The sequence below is a fragment of the Haliotis rubra genome, unplaced genomic scaffold, assembly GCF_003918875.1.
Source record: "Haliotis rubra isolate DU_JTF1 unplaced genomic scaffold, ASM391887v1 Scf463, whole genome shotgun sequence".
Lineage (NCBI taxonomy): Eukaryota > Metazoa > Mollusca > Gastropoda > Lepetellida > Haliotidae > Haliotis > Haliotis rubra.
Window position 1 is genome coordinate 90,703 of NW_025767150.1, and position 20,060 is coordinate 110,762.

The window sequence follows — 20,060 nt, forward strand, 5'->3', positions numbered from 1 at the left end:
TATACGCATTATAGACCCTCTGTCGTTTCATCTTCCAAATATTGTAAAATGGGTTGTAATTGCCATTTTATGTTCACTACCAAGAATAGCCCTAAATTCTCATTTTGCCCTAATTTCTAGGAAAGCGAGTTAAAAATTTTATAATCACTCCAGCATTATTTCAGTCATATTATGACTGAATTTCTTTGAGACAAATTTGTTTGTTAAAAGCTAAACAGATAAGTAAGCAAATTAACCCATAAGTCATGTCAATATACAGTCTCATTTTTTATGATGGTATTCGGGTATATCATGTAAAAAATCATATTGGCATTCACAGGTCTATAGTTATCCAAATGTATTTCTAGCGGTGAAATATTCCTAGTATATTACAAAACCCCATATATATGTCGATAAAACAGAAAACAATTGAAAGACCTGTGTGAATACTCCTTCAAGAAATATCAGATCAATGAACCACATGTTGTGTTTTCAATTGTCAAGCGTATCGACCTGATTGTATGTATTTCAATTCACTGCAAGAATTATTCATGTGGTGCAATACATACCACAATATACTGTATTTTATTATGAACCTAAATATAAACAATCCATTAAATCAGATTTTCCCTGTATATTGTCCACAATTTCATGTTGTGTGTGCTGGGGCTATGGTCACAACACATGTGTAATGGCCACGACATATACCGGAAGATGTCTGTGAATATTGATTCACATTTTTTATCACAGGAATCAAGTTGATAACTTTTGAATTATACTTCCACTTGTCTCTGATGCAAACTTTGCCAAGTAGATTAAAATATGCATGACTTTGAAAAACAAAATATATCAGTACATTCCAAATGTATTTGACACAAAGTAATTAGCATTAAACAATTCTACCACATCGGTAATAAGGTGCACCCCTAGCTGTCATGGAGTAATTTCAATATAGACCATACAAAATCTGCTGGAATCAAAGAGAAAACCACTCACTTTACTTGGTCAGCTTCTTTCTATCTATCAATAACTCAAGATTAAGTAAAGTCTTAAATATGTCATAGTTTCTTCAATGACATTATACCACTTACTACTTGTTTTGTACAATTCAAGCAGTTATACCTTGAGTCTATTTCACTGATTTAAGTGGTCAGAATCAACAAGGACCCAAGGTATTTGAGGTCTGTTGCAAGAGCATTTTAATCTTGAGTGAGTGAGTGAGTTTAGTTTTACGCCGCTTTTAGCAATATTCCAGCAATATCCGGCGGGGGACACCAGAAATGAGCTTAACACATTGTACCCACGTGGGGAATCGAACCCGGGTCTTCGGCGTGACGAGCGAACGCTTTAACCACTAGGCTACCCCACCGCCCCCATCTTGAGACCATTGAGACCCTTAACATTACATTTATGACAAGGACTTCCTAAAGTTCTAAAACTTCTCATACCATGCTAATGAATCAGTCTATAGGCTAAAACTGACAGGCTACAAAGGGTTAACTCCAGATCAGGTACCATGCACTGTGTATACTGACCATATTTTGGGCCTCTCTTGAACCAGAAGGAACTCCTGAGTGGGCGTGCCTCTGAACCTGAGTTTGAGACTGTCATATGGCACCATGTTGAGTCCATGTACACCTTTCTGTGTGAGCACGGGCAGGCGGAGAGGCATTCCCCGACACACTGGAACCTTCATACACGTGCCCCCAGTACACAACACCTTTGACAGCCAGCACAGTTAAATGTGTATCTGTCAGTACAGATCCATTGTGAGCCAAGATGTCAATGAGGACTTGAAAGCATAAACCTGTGCGAGATTATATGTTAACCAAGGAGAACACCTTTCCATCCATTGACACGACAGCCACTGATAAAGGCAGGCTAGTTGATATAGAGCAGGAGGTGGACTTCCACCATTATTCTTTCATGTTTCAACTGCTGACCAAGCACGTAGTGTGAAGACTGATAGTGCTCGAGACTAGCCAATACAGCTCCAATTTGTTACCAGACCCTCACAAATTGTTAACACGCGTCCGGAACAAATCTCCTTATTGAAACAGCTCTACAGTAAATATTGCTTGAATACTTTCTCCACAAAGACCAGGTTTTATTACATTAATCACACTGAGAACATTACATGGTAATTTTACCCAGGTTAGTGTTCACTGTGGTTCTACATCCAATTATGACATTGAGTTCAAGTTACACTCTGTCAGTTTCACGCAGAAGTTGTCCCAGCGATCCCCACAAGTCCAGTACAGATCTGAGCTCTCACATAACACGAAGAATCCCACCTTGTCATTTGTCCAACTGTCATATTCCAGATCAGTGTCTCACTAAGCTGATGCATTAGTAACAAAGCACCCCCCGTCTGGCAGATATATGCAGTGAAGTCAGTCCCGTTTCACTTTACTTCTAATCTTCACCGCAACGTATAGTTCTGTCAATCTGTATATATCCGACATCGTCTTGGAAACTTTCTTCATCTACTCCACTGTCAACTGCAATCCAATGTTGGTCTGTTCCGCAGCAACAACAGGGATCAAGTCAAACGCCTAGCAGCAGCTTTAAATGATTAATATTTCAATAACACAAGTTAGTAACGAAGGGCAGCCATGACAAAATGTCGATATACATTAACGTAATGAACATGACCATCGCGGAGGTGATTACCATCACTACTGCACCATGATCCCACCTGCTTCGTCAATACAAGGCTAAATCAATATACACAATAATCAGGTATGGGAGCGACAAATTGACTCGTGTTGGTGACCAGCAAGTCATTCCCTGTCAATAGCTGATCTGTCTATCATAACAGCTCCTGTACTGATTGACAGGCAGGGTATGAAGTGTCTATTGATTGACTGCCTTGACTTTCATGTCATTTTTTTCTCCAATAAATCAACACATAAATCCTTTTGACGAACACACTGCCTCCATATTTATGTGATCCTATATTCACTGTGTCTTAGGTCAATTATTCGTTTCTTTATAGATTTACAACCTCCTGGTACAGAACTTTCCTCAGCACTATTGGTTGTCAAGGTGGGAAAAACTGTTTTCCTTACTGGTAACGGTCTTACAATGAGGTAGTGCCTGCTCTCATTCAAATTCAATCAAGTCAGTTGAATTCTCGATCAGTTAAAATACATTTTGCCAAGTCTATCAATATGGACACATTAGCATACACTATCACCAACAAGCAGAGAGGGGAGTACGTGCATGCTCGGAGTTGGTGTCAATGAATGCAATCAAGCAAACATGGTTAGTCAGCTGTTTGAACTGCTCCTAGATTACACTGATACAACTGCTATACAATAAGTCAAGTGTCTTCACATCCGTACAGTCAGGACACCTTGTTCCTTGGAGAATAAGAGTCCCAGTACTCATGGGCTCATAGTAAGACAAGCGTCCTGTGGACAAATCAGCCAACAACAATACAAGTCACAGTACTCAAGTGCGCTCAGTATGCCAAGTATCTTCAAGTCCATCAGTCTGGACACATCGTCCTAGGACAATACAAGTCCTGGTACTCAAGTGCTCACAACAGGTAAAGTGTCTTCAAGTCTGTTCAGTCTGGACACATCGTCCTAGGAGAATACAAGTCCTTGCACTCAAGTGCTCACATTAGGTCAAGTGTCTTCAAGTCCGTTCAGTCTGGACACATCATCCTAGGAGAATACAAGTCCTTGTACTCACGTGCTCACATTAGGTCAAGTGTCTTCAAGTCCATTCAGTCTGGACACATCGTCCTTGGAGAATACAAGTCCTTGTACTCAAGTGCTCACATTAGGTCAAGTGTCTTCAAGTCCATTCAGTCTGGACACATCGTCCTAGGAGAATACAAGTCCTTGTACTCAAGTGCTCACAACAGGTCAAGTGTCTTCAAGTCCATTCAGTCTGGACACATCGTCCTAGGAGAATACAAGTCCTTGCACTCAAGTGCTCACATTAGGTCAAGTGTCTTCAAGTCCATTCAGTCTGGACACATCGTCCTAGGAGAATACAAGTCCTTGCACTCAAGTGCTCACATTAGGTCAAGTGTCTTCAAGTCCGTTCAGTCTGGACACATCGTCCTAGGAGAATACAAGTCCTTGCACTCTAGTGCTCACATTAGGTCAAGTGTCTTTAAGTCCATTCAGTCTGGACACATCGTCCTAGGGGACTAGCATCCTGCTCTTAATAATTAAATATGGAAAGTGTAGGTGTGTCAAGTTCAAGAGGCAGTTGCTGAGCTTGGTGCAAATAATCGTTATCAGATATACAATTACCAGTAACGCTGCTTTCCATTGTTAAAGTGGCAGTGGTTGATGACAGCTGCCACACCGGGCCAAAGGACCTAAAGGTTAATTGTTTTATCACTCATTTAATAACAGAAGTTGATCTACTATCAGATATGCTTCTAAAATCAGTATTTAACCTGATCTTTTGTCATGTTATCTTAAACCAATACTCACATTTGATAGTAAACAGTGTAAAACTGTGGTCAGTTGATCTTATAACAGGGTCAGGAAAAATTCTATCTAGTCAGGTCAGTTTAGAATCATAAGTTCATATGATAATACTGATATTGACAGAGATGTTCCGGCTAGTAATCTCAAATGTTTTGGGCAGACTGCAAAGTATTGTTCTCACCCTAACATACTTTACACCATTAGGCAGGGAAAGAGCTACAGCATATCAATCCGGGCATAAAAAATATTTTGTGTGCGTGCGTGCGTGCATCTATGTGTATGTCTTTGTGTGTACGTGTTTTTGCAGTACTGTCTGTGATGCCCTTAATAAGTGTTTTGATAGTTAATGTGAGTTGCTGGACACTCCGATACAGGGAATATTTTATATCTGGGATGTTCCATTCAGCTGATTTAGGAGATAAACATAATGTGTCTTGAGCATAAATCTAAGATATATGCAGATTTAATTGTGCTAAATTGAATTTGGTGCCAAACATTGACAACATAGTATGTTTACCTCTACTATAACTAAGTAAAATACAGTCTAAGTAAACTTAGGCTCAGTATTATTCGTGACACTGCTATACTGAGTCTAACAAAACCTTGTGGAAGGTCGCGTCAGATAACCTTTGAGCGACCTATGACCATCCAATCAAACGCAAGACGACAGAACGGATTTAACCACTCAGACAACGGCTACTATTTAGGGTTCGGCGGGACTTACAAAATGGATTTACTCTTCCCCAGTCGCCAACACTGACCTCACAATAAATGAAAACTCACATAAAATACAGATATATACTGTACTATACTATATATTCAGAAAATACGCTTTAGGGTTTCTGTTGACATGGTTATCATTAGCTAATATTTCCGCAAGCTGACATCCTTGAATACTGACAAAACGCTATTTTTAGCGACTGTTTACTCACGGTTGTGGCATGCTCCATGTGCATCATTCGGAAGCGATCGTACGGAAAATAGCATTCGGAATTGTTCGGGTACAAAACTTTTTCGAGGTAAAAGTTCAAAGGTATGTGCGAATGTCAACTTTTGCGATTTGGTAAGCTGTGTTCTGATTGGTCAATTGAAAAGGTTACCTGACACGACCTTCCACAAGGTTTTGTTAGACTCAGTATAGCAGTGCAACGAATAATACTGAGCCTAAGTTTACTTAGACTGAAGTAAAATATGAACTCTTTGGTCTTAGCAAATATATTGAGTGAATCATATACAGGGTGTGACAAGTGGTTTGAGTGGGTCGTCAATCTGCATTACACAATCACTGACAACCACCTGTATTTGGAGCTCTATATTCTCAAGCAGTTTTCTACCACTGTAATAGGGGCTAGTGGGGTAGCCTAGTGGTTAAAGGGTTTGTCATCATGCCAAAAACACGGGTTCAATTCCCCACAAGGGTACAATGTGTGAAGCCCATTTCTGGTGTCCCCCCGACTTATATTGCTGGAATACTGCTAAAAGCGACATAAAACCTCACTCATTCCACTGTAATAACATATAGAAGTATGGACATAGGTTTGAAGCTTACTACAATAGGGGGTTTATGCACTACATCCCGATATCAAATTTTCAAGATTAGACTCATAGTGACGAAAAACATGATGTACCAAAGCCTATTCGTCTCCCCTCGCCGCCATCTTTGACGATTTGTATGCCGTTTCGGGATGCTATGACTGCCGTGTTGGGATGCTATGAATGCCGTTTTGTACGCTCAGCAACCGTTCTCGCGCGCTCTTGCAGCTGATACGCAAGTTTTGTTTCCATTTCAAATGATTAGTCTTCCATTACAGAGGTATTGTTTCGGTTTTAGAGCATATGGTTGCAGTTTTGGTGATTTTTGTTCTGTTTTGGTGTACATCAGTTCAGTTTTGATGATTTGTTCACCGTTTGTATGGTAGGCCTGTACTACACTACACTCGACTACACTCTTCTACACTCTTTTACACTCTACTATACTCTACTCCACCCCTCTAAAACTTAATCCAGCAACAATCTTGTGGGCTTGCATTGATTTCTAAACATGTACCATGTAAGACTGCATGAGAGTTGAAGTGTATCACATTGTTCTGAATAGTAGGAAGTGGCATTTCCTTTCACAATGAAAACATGAAACAGAAAGTCAGCCTTATTGCCTTACAAGGCTTCATGTCATGAATGAATCAAGCCTGTATTCACAATTTGGACTTACATCAAAGTGAAAGTATTGATACATATCAAACTTTGATCTATTCAACAGTTAAGTTATCTCTATGAAAACTACATTCATTATTTGACCATGGAGCAATTTTCTCTTAAAATAGCTGTGTGTAAATGAAGTACAAAATAATATGGGAACTTCCAAGCTACACAATAAACAGTATCGGTTTTAAACCCACCATACTTTCACTTTATGCTTCACAGATTGTATTGGTAACAAATAAGCTTTGGGAGATCAAAATGACAACAGAATATTTATTGAACATTATATGAAATGTGTTCTTCGGTTAAATAGATGAAAAAAAATTGCTAATTCTCTGCTGGTTGTCTACTGTGCTGTATATTCAGGTGAGTGAGGGAGTGAGTGAGTGAGTGAGTGAGTGAGTGAGTGAGTGAGTGAGTGAGTGGAGTGAGTGTGGAGTGGGTGGAGTGGGTGGGTGGGTGGGTGGGTGGGTGGGTGGGTGGGTGTGGTGAGTGAGGAGTGAGTGAGTGAGTGAGTGAGTGAGTGAGTGTTTGAAGTTTCAGCTAACAATATTCCATCAACACTACAGCAACAAATAAATACCCAAGTCTACATTACACCAGGCAAAAAGTGGAGTTTAGGTTTAATCTAAACAACATCATCCTATTTCTCATCTTTGTGTTGGTTTCTCTTATACATACCCACCCAGAGCAATAGCAGGTGATCTGACCAGCAGTATGTCACTGTGCCCTGCCAATACAGGTCATCTCTCCCACAATCACTCAACTCGGCTGCATCAGCATCTAATTTACACACGTAACGACCACAACATAGTGGGACATCAATGTCTGCAACATAAAACCCCATAAAACAACATGTACTTAAAGTATTTGCGGATGAATAACGGTCAAACACAGCCATGAAATGCCAATTGACAATCATTTTTTTGTAGGATTGTTTCCATAGAAACACAGAAAACAAAAGATAACAAAAGTTCTGTTTCAGGCACTAGATGAATGAAAAGGAAAACAGTGACTTCAAGATGAGAGGCCAGCCATTAATTCAGTAACACTGTCAATCCTCTTATGCTGACAGTTGCAATAAATAATGTAGAGGCTCTGCATCTCTGTTGCCGTGACAGCCAGGTATTCACTGTAACGTGATGCTGTGCAACTCCCAGTATGTCACAGCTGACCCAATCTTCATTATGTTGTAACCCGTGAAGATCCGGGGTAGAATAGGTCTTCAGCAACCCATGCTTGCCACAAAAGGCAACTATGCTTGTAGTAAGAGGCGACTAACAGGATCGGGTGGTCAGACTCTCTGATTTGGTTGACACATGTCATCGGTTCCCAATTGCGCAGAACGATGCTCATGCTCTTGATTACTGGATTGTCTGGTCCAGACTCGATTATTTACAGACCGCCGCCATGCAGCTGGAATACTGTTGAGTGCGGCGTAAAACTAAACTCACTCACTCACTCACTTGATTATGTTGTACAACCTTAGCCAAGTCAAATATGCACAGAATGCAAACTGGAGACAAATATCATTTTCCATTTATACCAAATCCCAAATATAACATACATTAATACTTAATGTCTCAAATATTTCTCTACTCAAGGCAGTGTTTTCATTCTATATGTCACAAGGTTAAATACCACATTCATAAGTATGTTTCCAAATTTCATGCCGCATATTAATTAAATTAAAACAAAGACAAATACCTGATAAGTCTAGTGTACATCATTAGAAAAAAACATATCTGCTGTTCTCACACATGAAATGATGATAAAGGTTAAACTTTCTACCATCTTGTAGTATGTGGTTAGATCAAGTCTACAGTGATGTACGTAGCTATGAAAGTTTTGCCCTTGAATAAAGTACCTGCCAGTAACCAGTAACATCCTGCAGTAACCAGTAACATTCTGCCAGGAACCAGTAACATCATGCCAGTAACATCATGCCAGTAACCAGTAACATCCTGCCAGTAACCAGTAACATTCTGCCAGTAACCAGTAACATCCTGCCAGTAACCAGTAACATCCTGCCAGTAATCAGTAACATCCTGCCAGTAACAAGTAACACCCTGCCAGTAACATCCTGCCAGTAACCAGTAACATCCTGCCAGTAACCAGTAACATCCTGCCAGTAAACAGTAACATCCTGCCAGTAACAAGTAACATCCTGCCAGTAACCAGTAACATCCTGCCAGTAAGATCCTGCCTGTAACCAGTAAGATCCTGCCAGTAACATCATGCCAGTAACCAGTAACATCCTGCCAGTAATCAGTAACATCCTGCCAGTAACCAGTAACACCCTGCCAGTAACATCCTGCCAGTAACCAGTAACATCCTGCCAGTAAGATCCTGCCTGTAACCAGTAACATCCTGCCAGTAACCAGTAACATCCTGCCAGTAACCAGTAACATCCTGCCAGTAACCAGTAACATCCTGCCAGTAACCAGTAACATCCTGCCAGTAACCAGTAACATCCTGCCAGTAACCAGTAACATCCTGCCAGTAACATCCTGCCCCTGTTGTGGGTCATTGATCATGTTCAATGTCAGACTTTACAAGATGTCAGCATAAGTGCACTTACCAAGAGCTGGAGTTACTGTTACATTTGTCTCCCAGTGGCTCTTGTACATTGTGTAAGTGAGTGAGTTCAGTTTTATGCCACTTTCAGCAATATTCCAGCAATATCACGGTAGGGCACACCAGAAATGAGCTTCACACATTGAACCCTGTGGCGATTTGAACCCAGATCTTTGGCATGACGAGTGAATGCTTTAACCACTTGGCTACCCAACCGCTCCTCATTGTGTAAGCAGAGTAATGGAGGAGTTTCTTGAAGGAGTACAAATGATATTTCTATTTCGACATGTGATTCCATGACTGATTCACTGATTCTCAGTGATGCAACATGTGACAAGACTACTTCCCCAAGTCAGCTGTTCTAATGTCTATTCTGAGTACTTTTGATGAAGCTTCTCATAAGCTTATAACATCTTGTAAAACTTTCAGGTTAATTTGCTCCCTAATGTTATGAAAAATGTATTAAAAATTCTTTGACTTGATATTGGGACTCTTATAAAAGTTTATGAACTAAGGAAATTCTGATAACCAAGCTGTACTGGAAATTTCTACTGATGAGATTCACCCTGTCAAAACAATATTTTAAGAGTGCTTCAAATGCATTCATTTTCACAGGTTCCTGAAGGTACATGAAGAGCACATAAAAGCTCCACTAGCTGCACTGTAGAATTCCATACATGAAACCTCATAGCAACACGACAACAGAGTAGTAAAGTATCAAGTAGAACACCTGGCACTACCATCACCCAAATAATGAAGCTGACACCATTTCAACATTTCCAAAAAGTATCAGCACCAAGCCCACACAAGGAGGAGGACTGTTACATTATACAAATACTGTCAACCTAGGAATCACCAGTGACTCCACAGTTAGTACCTGGAGTATCCATCCCTCTCATGCCAAGGCATCTCTTCATGCAGCTGATCAGAGTTTAAAACATTAGTAACCTTGGTGATGCTTCATTAATGCCCATGTGTCTATTAATTGTTTGACCTTAATTCAGATAAACTGGAGAGAAAACTAATCAAAGGAGGAAAAGGCTTACAACACCTTCTTCACATATGATGCTGCATAATGTAGGATAAGAGATAGTTTGATGGAAAAATCACAAAATATCTGTTGCCTCTTCTTCTGAATTCAAATAGATTGGTTGTATTCTCTGTCTTAAACATGTTATTGTTGATATATACTTTCCATATAATGTGCAGAATGACCTCATGCATAAATGACATTCAGAATGTGCAGCGAAATGCTCCATCAACAACAGCATGATGACATTGTGAGGTGAGGTGAAATTGGGTTTTACGTCGTGCTTGAGAATATTTCGCTCATATGACGACGTGCATGTGTGTGTATGTGTATGTGCGGCTGCTTGTACTAGCCCCGACTTAAGCTGGTTTTATAGTGCTAGCCCACTGAGATACCATACCGCAGTGAAGCATGAACACCCCACTCAGACACATTATACTGACTCCAAGACAGCCAGTCCTTGTTGTACCCATTAATGCCGAGCGCCAGGCAGGGACCAACAAGTACCATATTTTAACGTCTTTTGGTATGATGCGGTGGGGGGATCAAACCCACGACCTTCTGCTCTCCAGGTGGATGCTCTAACCACTACACCACGGAGGCGGTCTGATGACATTGTAATGGTTTAAGATGGTTTTAGATATTAAAGTCAACTGCAGTTAACGACCTGATCAGCTAAACAGAAACCCATGACTTGACACTTTGATCATGTTTATCAGTGTTTAAGGGAGGCATATTTATCTGCCAGTCACTTGGGCCAGTAGCAAACAAATAAACCCAGCTAAAATATTTGTTCATCACTTATAAATAGATCTGAGACTTTGTATGACACCTGTTTTCCACCAGATACATTGATAGTGACTTGCACATGTCCAAACTGGATCATGTGAAGTACTGTCACAACAGTGAATGATATGATATATACTTTTCTGTGAAAATTTCAACCAAGCATGGAGACCATTAACCTCAAATATACCGATCCCAGTAACATCTTACCAGTCAGTATCTGGTATGTACCAGAGAGAAGAAACACTACATGTCGGTAAGCTTTCCTTCTTTCTGCTGGCTATTCACAACATAGTTACAGTCCTGCAGAAACTGCTGGCAGGCTTCTGATTATAAAATCTATTTATCAATGAATAAGTTATTGATCATGGTTATTAATATGAGCAGTTATCAAGATTTTATGGTTTCTATTTTCCATCATGATTTTTTAAAAAGATTGTAAAGACCTACAATGGATAAAGAGATTTCTGGGTTTTTTAGGTAGATCATCTGAATTGCAATGATTTGAGAGTGTGAGTTTTGCTAACATTAATAATTGACAGGTAATGACATTATCAGGTACTTGTTTGAATATCTCAATACACACCCCAACAACATTACCACCACCATCCAATTCCATTCAACAATCTACCTGCAAATCTGTGACTATCCCTGGACACACAACGGTCTAACTGTACAGCTGAGATTTGACTAAGCCCACTAAGCGAGATAGTATGAACAGTACCTATACCGTCAACAAGAGCCAAGCAGTGCCAACCTACAGAAGCCCTCTACCTGTATACCATGGTATTTGCACATAACAATCCACATACCACGGGTATTGACTAATTACTGTTCCACCTATTACCCGAACCTGCACAGTTTATTGGCTTACAGTGGTGTGGCAGGGGAGTGCAAACAGATTTAGACAAAGACTACATGCACATCGACTTATAGCGTACCAGGAGACCAGTCTGTTTGGGATCAAGCTCCCTGGTGGTCTTAACACAGTTCTACTGGCAATAGCCACAACTACACTGCTGAGAGTGGGACATCGACTATTAGATCTGATATTGATGTAAGGGCTTTAAATCTACTTTCTAAGGGTGAGATGGGCTTATGTAATCTAAGAAATATGCTGTATTTTTTCAAGGCTTCACATTAACAATTTTATATACTGAAAGCCATTAAAAACGCAATTGGTATTTGTTGTCCTGAAACTTACAAAAGTTCTATTGAAGATTTTTTCCTGCGATACAGAGGATGTAGGGATAAAAGGCTGTTATTCTGGCCCATTTCGAGTTCGAGTCCCGGAGCATTCCTCTCACATGAACTTTGATACTTAAAACTGAACCTTTGACATTTCTCGTAAACACAACCACATTCATGAAACACGTTGTGCACATGCATTACCTGCACCCAGGCCCTGTAAAAGCACAAGGAATTGTGGAACTCAATCACTTTGAGAAAATGCCACACTTGACACAAGACGAAAGGAATCAGGTTATCGGTATGGTCAGCCAAGGTGCTTCAGATGTGATGATTGCCAGGCACTTTAATGTGCATCCATCCACTGTAAGTCAACTCAGACAACGCGGGCTACCGGAAGTGTTGCTGATTGATCGCGACCTGGTGCACCACCTGTGATAACAGCTCGACAAAACCGCCAATATCCGAGTTTCACACTTGCGAAATCGGTTCCAAACAGCTGATGAATTAGGCAAGGAGGACAATTGGCACAAGTCAAGCGTCATTTCAGCCCAAAGGTGCAAGGACGCCTTGCTGCCTTCAACATCGGTGTCGTCACCCGTGCCGTGGTCCAACCTTATTGCATCGCCACAGACTTGCCAGACAGCGATGGGCAGCAAATGGGGCCAATCTTGGCAACAGGACATGGCCAAATGTCATTTTTTCAGATGAATCCAGGTTTAACTTATCCTTTGCAGATGGGCGCCAACAGATTTATCGGCGTAAAGGAGAAAGACTTCCGCCAACCTGTGTCCTTGAACATGATCGTTTTGGAGGGGTGGTGTCATGATCAGACCACAGACCATCAGAGGCTGCAGACCATCCAACAGCTGTTCCTGAGAAATGTGTGTCTTTCAATGCCCCAAAGACTGCGAGCATGTCTTGCAGCGCACGGTGGACACACACGATATTGACTGCAAGTGACCCATCCTTTGTGTGATGTCGTTGTTGCGTCACTGATGTTGTTGTTGTTGACTGGACATTTTCAGATGAAATTATTCACAGATGTTCACTTAAAACATATCTGCCAGTTAGGTTTATATATGTTGAAATTAGTGTGAGTAAAGAAAGTATGAATGTCAAATTGCATTTTTAATGGCTTCCAGTATAGAATTGACTCTTTGTAGTAGAATAGGGCTTTGGATTAGTGGCCAAATTCACCCACAGAGTTCTGCCTTGAGTGAGTGAGTGAGTGGTTTTATGCAGCTTTAGTTTTAGCAATATTCCAGTAATATCAATAATTATCACGGCGAGGGACACCAGAAATGGGCTTCACACAATGTACCCATGTGGTCAATCAAACTCAGGTCATTATCACGGCGAGGGACACCAGAAATGGGCTTCACACAATGTACCCATGTGGTCAATCAAACTCAGGTCTTTAGCGTGATAAGCGAATGCCTTAACCACTAGGCTACCCTACCGTCCAGTTCTGCCTTGAAAGAAAGATGTAAAGAATTTCGTAAAACAAGACAAAATTGTTCATATCAGGTATATCATAATGTGATTTGTCTCATTCAGGTATGTAACAGTTCACAAGGTTCATGCTCATGCGTTACTAGCCTGTGGCCATGACTGTGGCCAAGATTTATATTGGAAAAGCAACACCAAACACAGATGTAACACCTCTCCTCCCAATGCCCTACCACCTATCCAATTAAGATAACAGTGTTATTACTCTCCCAACCATGGAGCACATTAGAAATTTGTTTGCCCACATTGTAGTAAACAATGTGAAATTATCTTCAGTCTTGTGAAGACCTGAATGTAAAGTTTCCCCACTCATCTTCAGTCAAACACTTTTATGTCAAACACTTTTATGTCAACCTTTAAGGTTGTCTCGCATAGAGGTATATTTTGTTCAGTTATAATTTTGAGATTTTGTCGAAATTCGAATAAGTTGAAGTATTTGTAACACAGATACCTTCAACTTCAATACAACAGTGTTTAAGGACAGCGTTTGAGTTTCATTTTAAAATAGTTAACAGTTTCCGTGAAACAAAACTGACAGGCGAACAACACTCATTCCTATTTCCCCTCCCACTCCTTGACAGAGGATACAAATGTTTACGTAATTGATATTATACTTATTTCAGTATACAAAGCATGTTTACAATACATATTTTGGTTTCTACATCCCCATCCCACGTAGTCGAGGATGAGACTAAGTTCAACTCATATCCCCACTCCATGACAGCCGCATTCTCCAGCAACGCTGACATCAACAAAATACTCCAGAACTAAATAATAAACCCAAATCGATACATATACATGGAGACTACTGATCATGTATCCATTATCAATACCAGTATTTTGTAAACAAAAACTGATGAATATTCTCCTCAGCTGATTGTTGTCTCTGAGTCAATAACAGTTGCTGTGTCAGTCTCTCACAGAGTGGACTACCGATCTTGTACATGAAAGTAATTTCCTGATGTGAGAGATCAATGTCTACAGGATGTTTGTATGTTGCCATAGAAACAGGAAGTAGTATGTGGGTGAAACCATTACTGTGGGCAAACAGCTAGACTATCAACATTCCCTCCCCACAGCATATATCATGTTCATCATTGTCCAGGCAGCCATTGATTACTTCCAGAACACTTGAATCAACAGAGAACATGATCAATATCAGTTTCATTATGCAACAGAGCTGTATATCTTTTATAAATACATGTCATACTGCTTTCGAAACAAACTTCAAAACATATACTGCAATCTTTTCTGAAGTTAAACCAAAATTATGTTAAAATTTAGTACCTGTAAACAAAATTGGCAAATTGCATGAGAATTTAGTTTAATATTTTCTTATTTTTGCAGACATGAACAGGAACACCTTGCAAGAGTGGATTATAGACAAAGCGTGAATACTGTTTTTATCATGATTTCCCTTTAAGAAACAAAAACAAAAAAAACAGATTAAAGTCAATTCTTATAAATTCTTCAATCACCAATAATTACCTCGAAACTCAAATGAATGGACTAACAGGATGAGAAAATGATGACAGTTTTACATGTCAGAGGTGGAGCTGCAGTTATTCAGTTGTAACTGTCAGTTTGAGTCAGATAGTCTTATGGAAAACCAAACACACACCCCTACCAGGCTGGACCGGCCCATCTGTCCAGGTGTTAAGTAGGGCTCCCAGCTGATACATCAAGGCTATCTCCCACGTACATGGTACACCCATTTCATTCTGTGTATACCATCAACAGTGAATCTAGCTTTATCAAATATCAACTCTGTGTAAACATAATCCTGACAAAGCAACAAAGGCTTTTATTCCAAATGATCACATTACACAAAATTAGGTAACACGTTCTCTGAAAACATGAATTTTCTTCTTGTATTGCACACCACAACAACAGCTAACATGCACCTGGCAACTGGCCTCATTCCTGGAGACGGTCAGTATCTTCTGTCACATTTCTCAAAAGTGTTCTTCAATAAATAAAAACATAAAGTCTTATACAAATATACTGGACAAAAATAGTTAGGGATATATGCAAATTTTGAAATTATGAATAATGATCTATTTACTCATTGTGACACTGATAAAATATCAATCATAAAAACACCAATATCCCTAACTTATTTCGTCCAGTATATAATGAAATTCTGCAGATTTGTTTTGATGGAACATTATTTCATGGTAACTAGGGCCATCCAAACGTATCACTTATTTCTAGGCCTGCGCAATATAACCGGTTTACCGGTATTTACCGGTTCAGACATGAAAACGATACGTTTTGCGATACGCTGGTTGAAAACGGGTATTTTGGCTAGCACTCGGAAAACTTCGTAACACTCGGAAATCTTCGGATATTTCCTTGTTTCATTTGTGCCAAATACTCTTCACATTTTTATTTTATCATGATTAAAAGTTGTTATTAAAGCTTAATCAAGCATAGTGATTTTGTTGTGTTTTTGCTTTATAAATCAAGCATTAACTCGCTTATAAGTAGTTTTGTTTAAAAATACATATCGCAATACATGCTTTCGCATCGCAATATATTGCAATATGAAAATTCTGTGCAATACCCACCCCTACTTATTTCCATTACATGCTCTGTCTCAAATGTGAACAGTAATGCACCTACATAGAATTACCAAATGTCCATCAAGATTCATTCCAAATATATCAGTTTAGCTTTGATTATTAGTAATATAAACAAAAACCTACATCTTTATTTGTTATTCCTATCACTCAGGGCCTATATGTACCGTAGAGATAAAAGGAAATGTTTTGGCCGGAACGATCCTTACAAAGATAGTTTAAGATACACAAGCACCTGCCACTTTCAGAGATGATGATTACTGTTAACCAGCAGGGAATGGTTATCATCAGCTGTCCCACAGTGCCCATCACTTACATCTTGTACACAGCAGGTTAATTCCACTAAATGTAGTAAATGTATAATGTCACGTACACTGATGGTTTACTGTACACTGTGATCTAGGCACCCCTAAGGCATATTTCACAGTGACCAAATCCTTGTTTGACAACACTGTCATAACTCAGGCTAATGTTATCACACCTAGCTCCATGGGGGCTTCCTGGGAGATGGGCCAGACAACCTCACGGGCGATGCACTACCGGATCTAGCTGCCTGACAGCTTTCTATGACACTATTTCGACACTGTTTAATACAACTGATATTCTCTGAAGGTGTGTGGTTGACCAATTTATATAAGTTTCCTAGCTCTTCATGTTTTGACCATCAGACTTCAAACCGATGACTTATGGTGATAAATATAACACAATATCTTGTATATAACTGAATTTGTTTCCAAGAGCAAAACTTAAATAGGGTTCCAAACTGAAGATTAACAAAAGGGAGCCTTTTAATTTTTTTTGTAATTTTGACTAATCTTCAGAATAACTTAGCAACCATAAATGATGGCTGGTATTACAGACTAGCACCAGCTTCTACTTTAGAACACTTCAAAAGAGAAACACTAGCATCATCATTGTGTCATATCTTGTACAACATGGAGACCCGTGAAGATCCGGGGTAGAATAGGTCTTCAGCAACCCATGTGCTTGCCATAACAAGGCGACTATCTTGTCGTAAGAGGCGACTAACGGGATCGGGTGGTCAGTTTCGCTGACTTGGTTGACAAATGTCATCGGTTCCCAATTGCGCAGATCGATGCTCATGCTGTTGATCACTGGATTGTCTGGTCCAGACTCGATTATTTACAGGCCGCCGCCATATAGCTGGAATATTGCTGAGTGCGGCGTAAAACTAAACTCACTCACTCACTCATTGTACAACATGGCCTAGACCTGTATCTATAAGTCAGGCCGACCACAAGAGAGTCACCACAACTTCTCCCACACTGACAACATCTCACAAGTCTCCTAGTCACAGCCTTATCACCACTTCATGTATCAACATGGAGCTACAAGAGGCCTGCTCCACACAATACAATCTACATTAGCAACAGACTAAGCTGTCACAGCGACCCACATGACTTTCTGGCTGATGGCCATACTAAACTGGCATAGCTTCAAGAACAATGGGTCCCTAGCCTGGTATTGTGTTACATGTCATACATGACGAGAACCGCTAATAACTGTATCACTCCTGAGGTGTTACAGTCACACGGTCTTATTACAACTTCTATGCAACGTCACATTCTGTCACTACACTCAACACAGAAACTTTTGTCAAGGCTAAATGATTGAGCACTAACTTTGGGCACTGAGTTCAAACCGCACATTCTAAATGAAGTGCTGCAAAGAGGTTTTGAATATGTCAATCCTAATATATATGCAGTGTGGTAAGGGAATATTTTAGCATGCAATATATATTCTCTATTGATAGCTGCTAAATGGGTCAACAGAATTTGACATTAATGACAACAAAGACATTTTTGAAATATCTCATTAAAGATCAATATATATCATAATGAAATAATTTGATGATCAGGCACCTTACTAGCTAATCTGTAGGATAAAGGAATGAGTGAGTTAGGTAAATGGTACACAAAAGGTGCTTCTAAACAAAGAATCCTCGACATGTGGAGCAAACTTCATCATCTTCATTCTTCTACTTATCTATGGCTTAAGACATACAGTTCTTAGCAGACCTAACAGACCCTTGCTTCAAATAATCTCACTCATCAAGGAAAATATAACATTCCAGCATGCCTGCCATTGACATGTGTTTATTTCATAAGGGGGCCATAGGCCCATGATACAGATATTGTGGTACATATGTTTGTTGTATACAGAGAGCTTGAAATGATGGCTCGCAATTATAGTAGATGTATTTATACGAGTAACAGCTTTCACAAAATAAATGCATTAGAAATGTTTATCTAAGAGGGACATCTTTAAAGAGAGTTTGTCTTTTCTTGGCTGCTAAAAACATTTACAGAGATTTCATAAAACTACACCTTTTGAGAAAAATAATGCTGGCATCTTGTCTGAAGTTGGATATTCCCAGTAATATTTTGGAAGAAGTGTATATCTTAAGTTATGATAAAATGCGCACTTTAAACAAAAATGGTACTTGGATTCAATGTTTGGGACAATACAAAAAAGGACACAATCTTTCTGATCTAGGAATATTCCACCTTCTGCCCAATTCAATTAATAACTCATGATTTGAACACCAAAATCGGATGAAATTTGCAATGTAAACTTTAACTGTTACAGTTTCGAGTATATTTGAGTTACTAAACTAGCATGCCTGCCATGTGTCATGAAACAGCCTCTGTGATTGACATAATTCTGCAATAAGTATCTTAAAGACAAAATATTTTTAAAAAAATAAGAATTTATAAGTCGACAGAGAACTGCAGAAATTCTGTACACTTGCTTCTTTCAAGAAAGGTTCTGCTGTCCCCTGCCGTGATATTGCTGGAATACTGCTTCACTCACTCACTCACTCACTTGCAAGGGAGGCAATGGTAAAACCATACTTACACCACATAAATAGCATGGTGTCTTAGATCTTTTGAAAATTTAATATATTTCTGTTTGCAAAAAGACAACACATATTTTTATTGAAATCACTAAAATAGCAAACAATTGAAATTTCCTAAATTTCCTCTAATCTGGGCAGATAGGCAAGTGAGATGTTTCACTGTGTCAGGTATTGTTGATGGGGAAATATATTCCTCTCATATAGGGTTCTCTCTGTCCTATGGAGGGGACAAGTCAACCAACTACTGGGCAGATGTCAACACTGTCTGACACCTATCTACTGTACACTTTAAACACTCAAGTAGTCCCCAAACAGTACTGGCTTCTGTGGACAGGAGACTCACCATTAGCTTGTGACAGGTTGATGTATTATTCATCCTTGTGATTGGACCAAGCTTGGAGCCAATGAACAACAGTGACTTGTCCATATTGCTATACATCTAGGTATGATAAATACTATAATACTTACACTGTTACAGAGTGGAAGATCTCCTTGTCAGTACACCTACTTTGGACTGACTGACTGAGTTTGGTTTTACGCCGCTTTTAGCAATATTCCAGCAACATCACGGCGGGGGACACCAGAAATGGGCTTCACACATAGTACCCATGTGGGGATTCGAACCCGGGTCTTCGGCGTGACGAGCCAACGCTTTAACCATTAGGCTACCCCACTGCCCCCCTACTTTGGACTATCAGGACTTATTTTAACAGCAGGTTGATCAACTTGGCTATTAGCGCTTATAAAACATTATATCTCAGAAGACGATGCTTGTACATCAGAAATTGATTCTGCAGGGGTGGATGTGATCTGTCATATTCAAATTGTCTGCAGCTTTTACGATATAAAAAACATGCTTACAGTTTGTT

General features: G+C 39.7%; 1 protein-coding gene and 1 long non-coding RNA gene across 3 annotated transcripts in view; one reads left to right on the forward strand and one right to left on the reverse strand.

The window, feature by feature from the left end:
- Positions 1-20,060, reverse strand: part of LOC124290383 — a 90,089-nt gene that overhangs the window by 31,800 nt on the left and 38,229 nt on the right. The gene's annotated exons all lie outside the window — the stretch shown is intronic.
- On the forward strand, positions 10,636-18,932 carry LOC124290384. Its single transcript, XR_006901910.1, has 3 exons — positions 10,636-10,646; positions 11,905-11,906; positions 18,807-18,932. It is a non-coding gene; the product is annotated as an uncharacterized LOC124290384 (long non-coding RNA).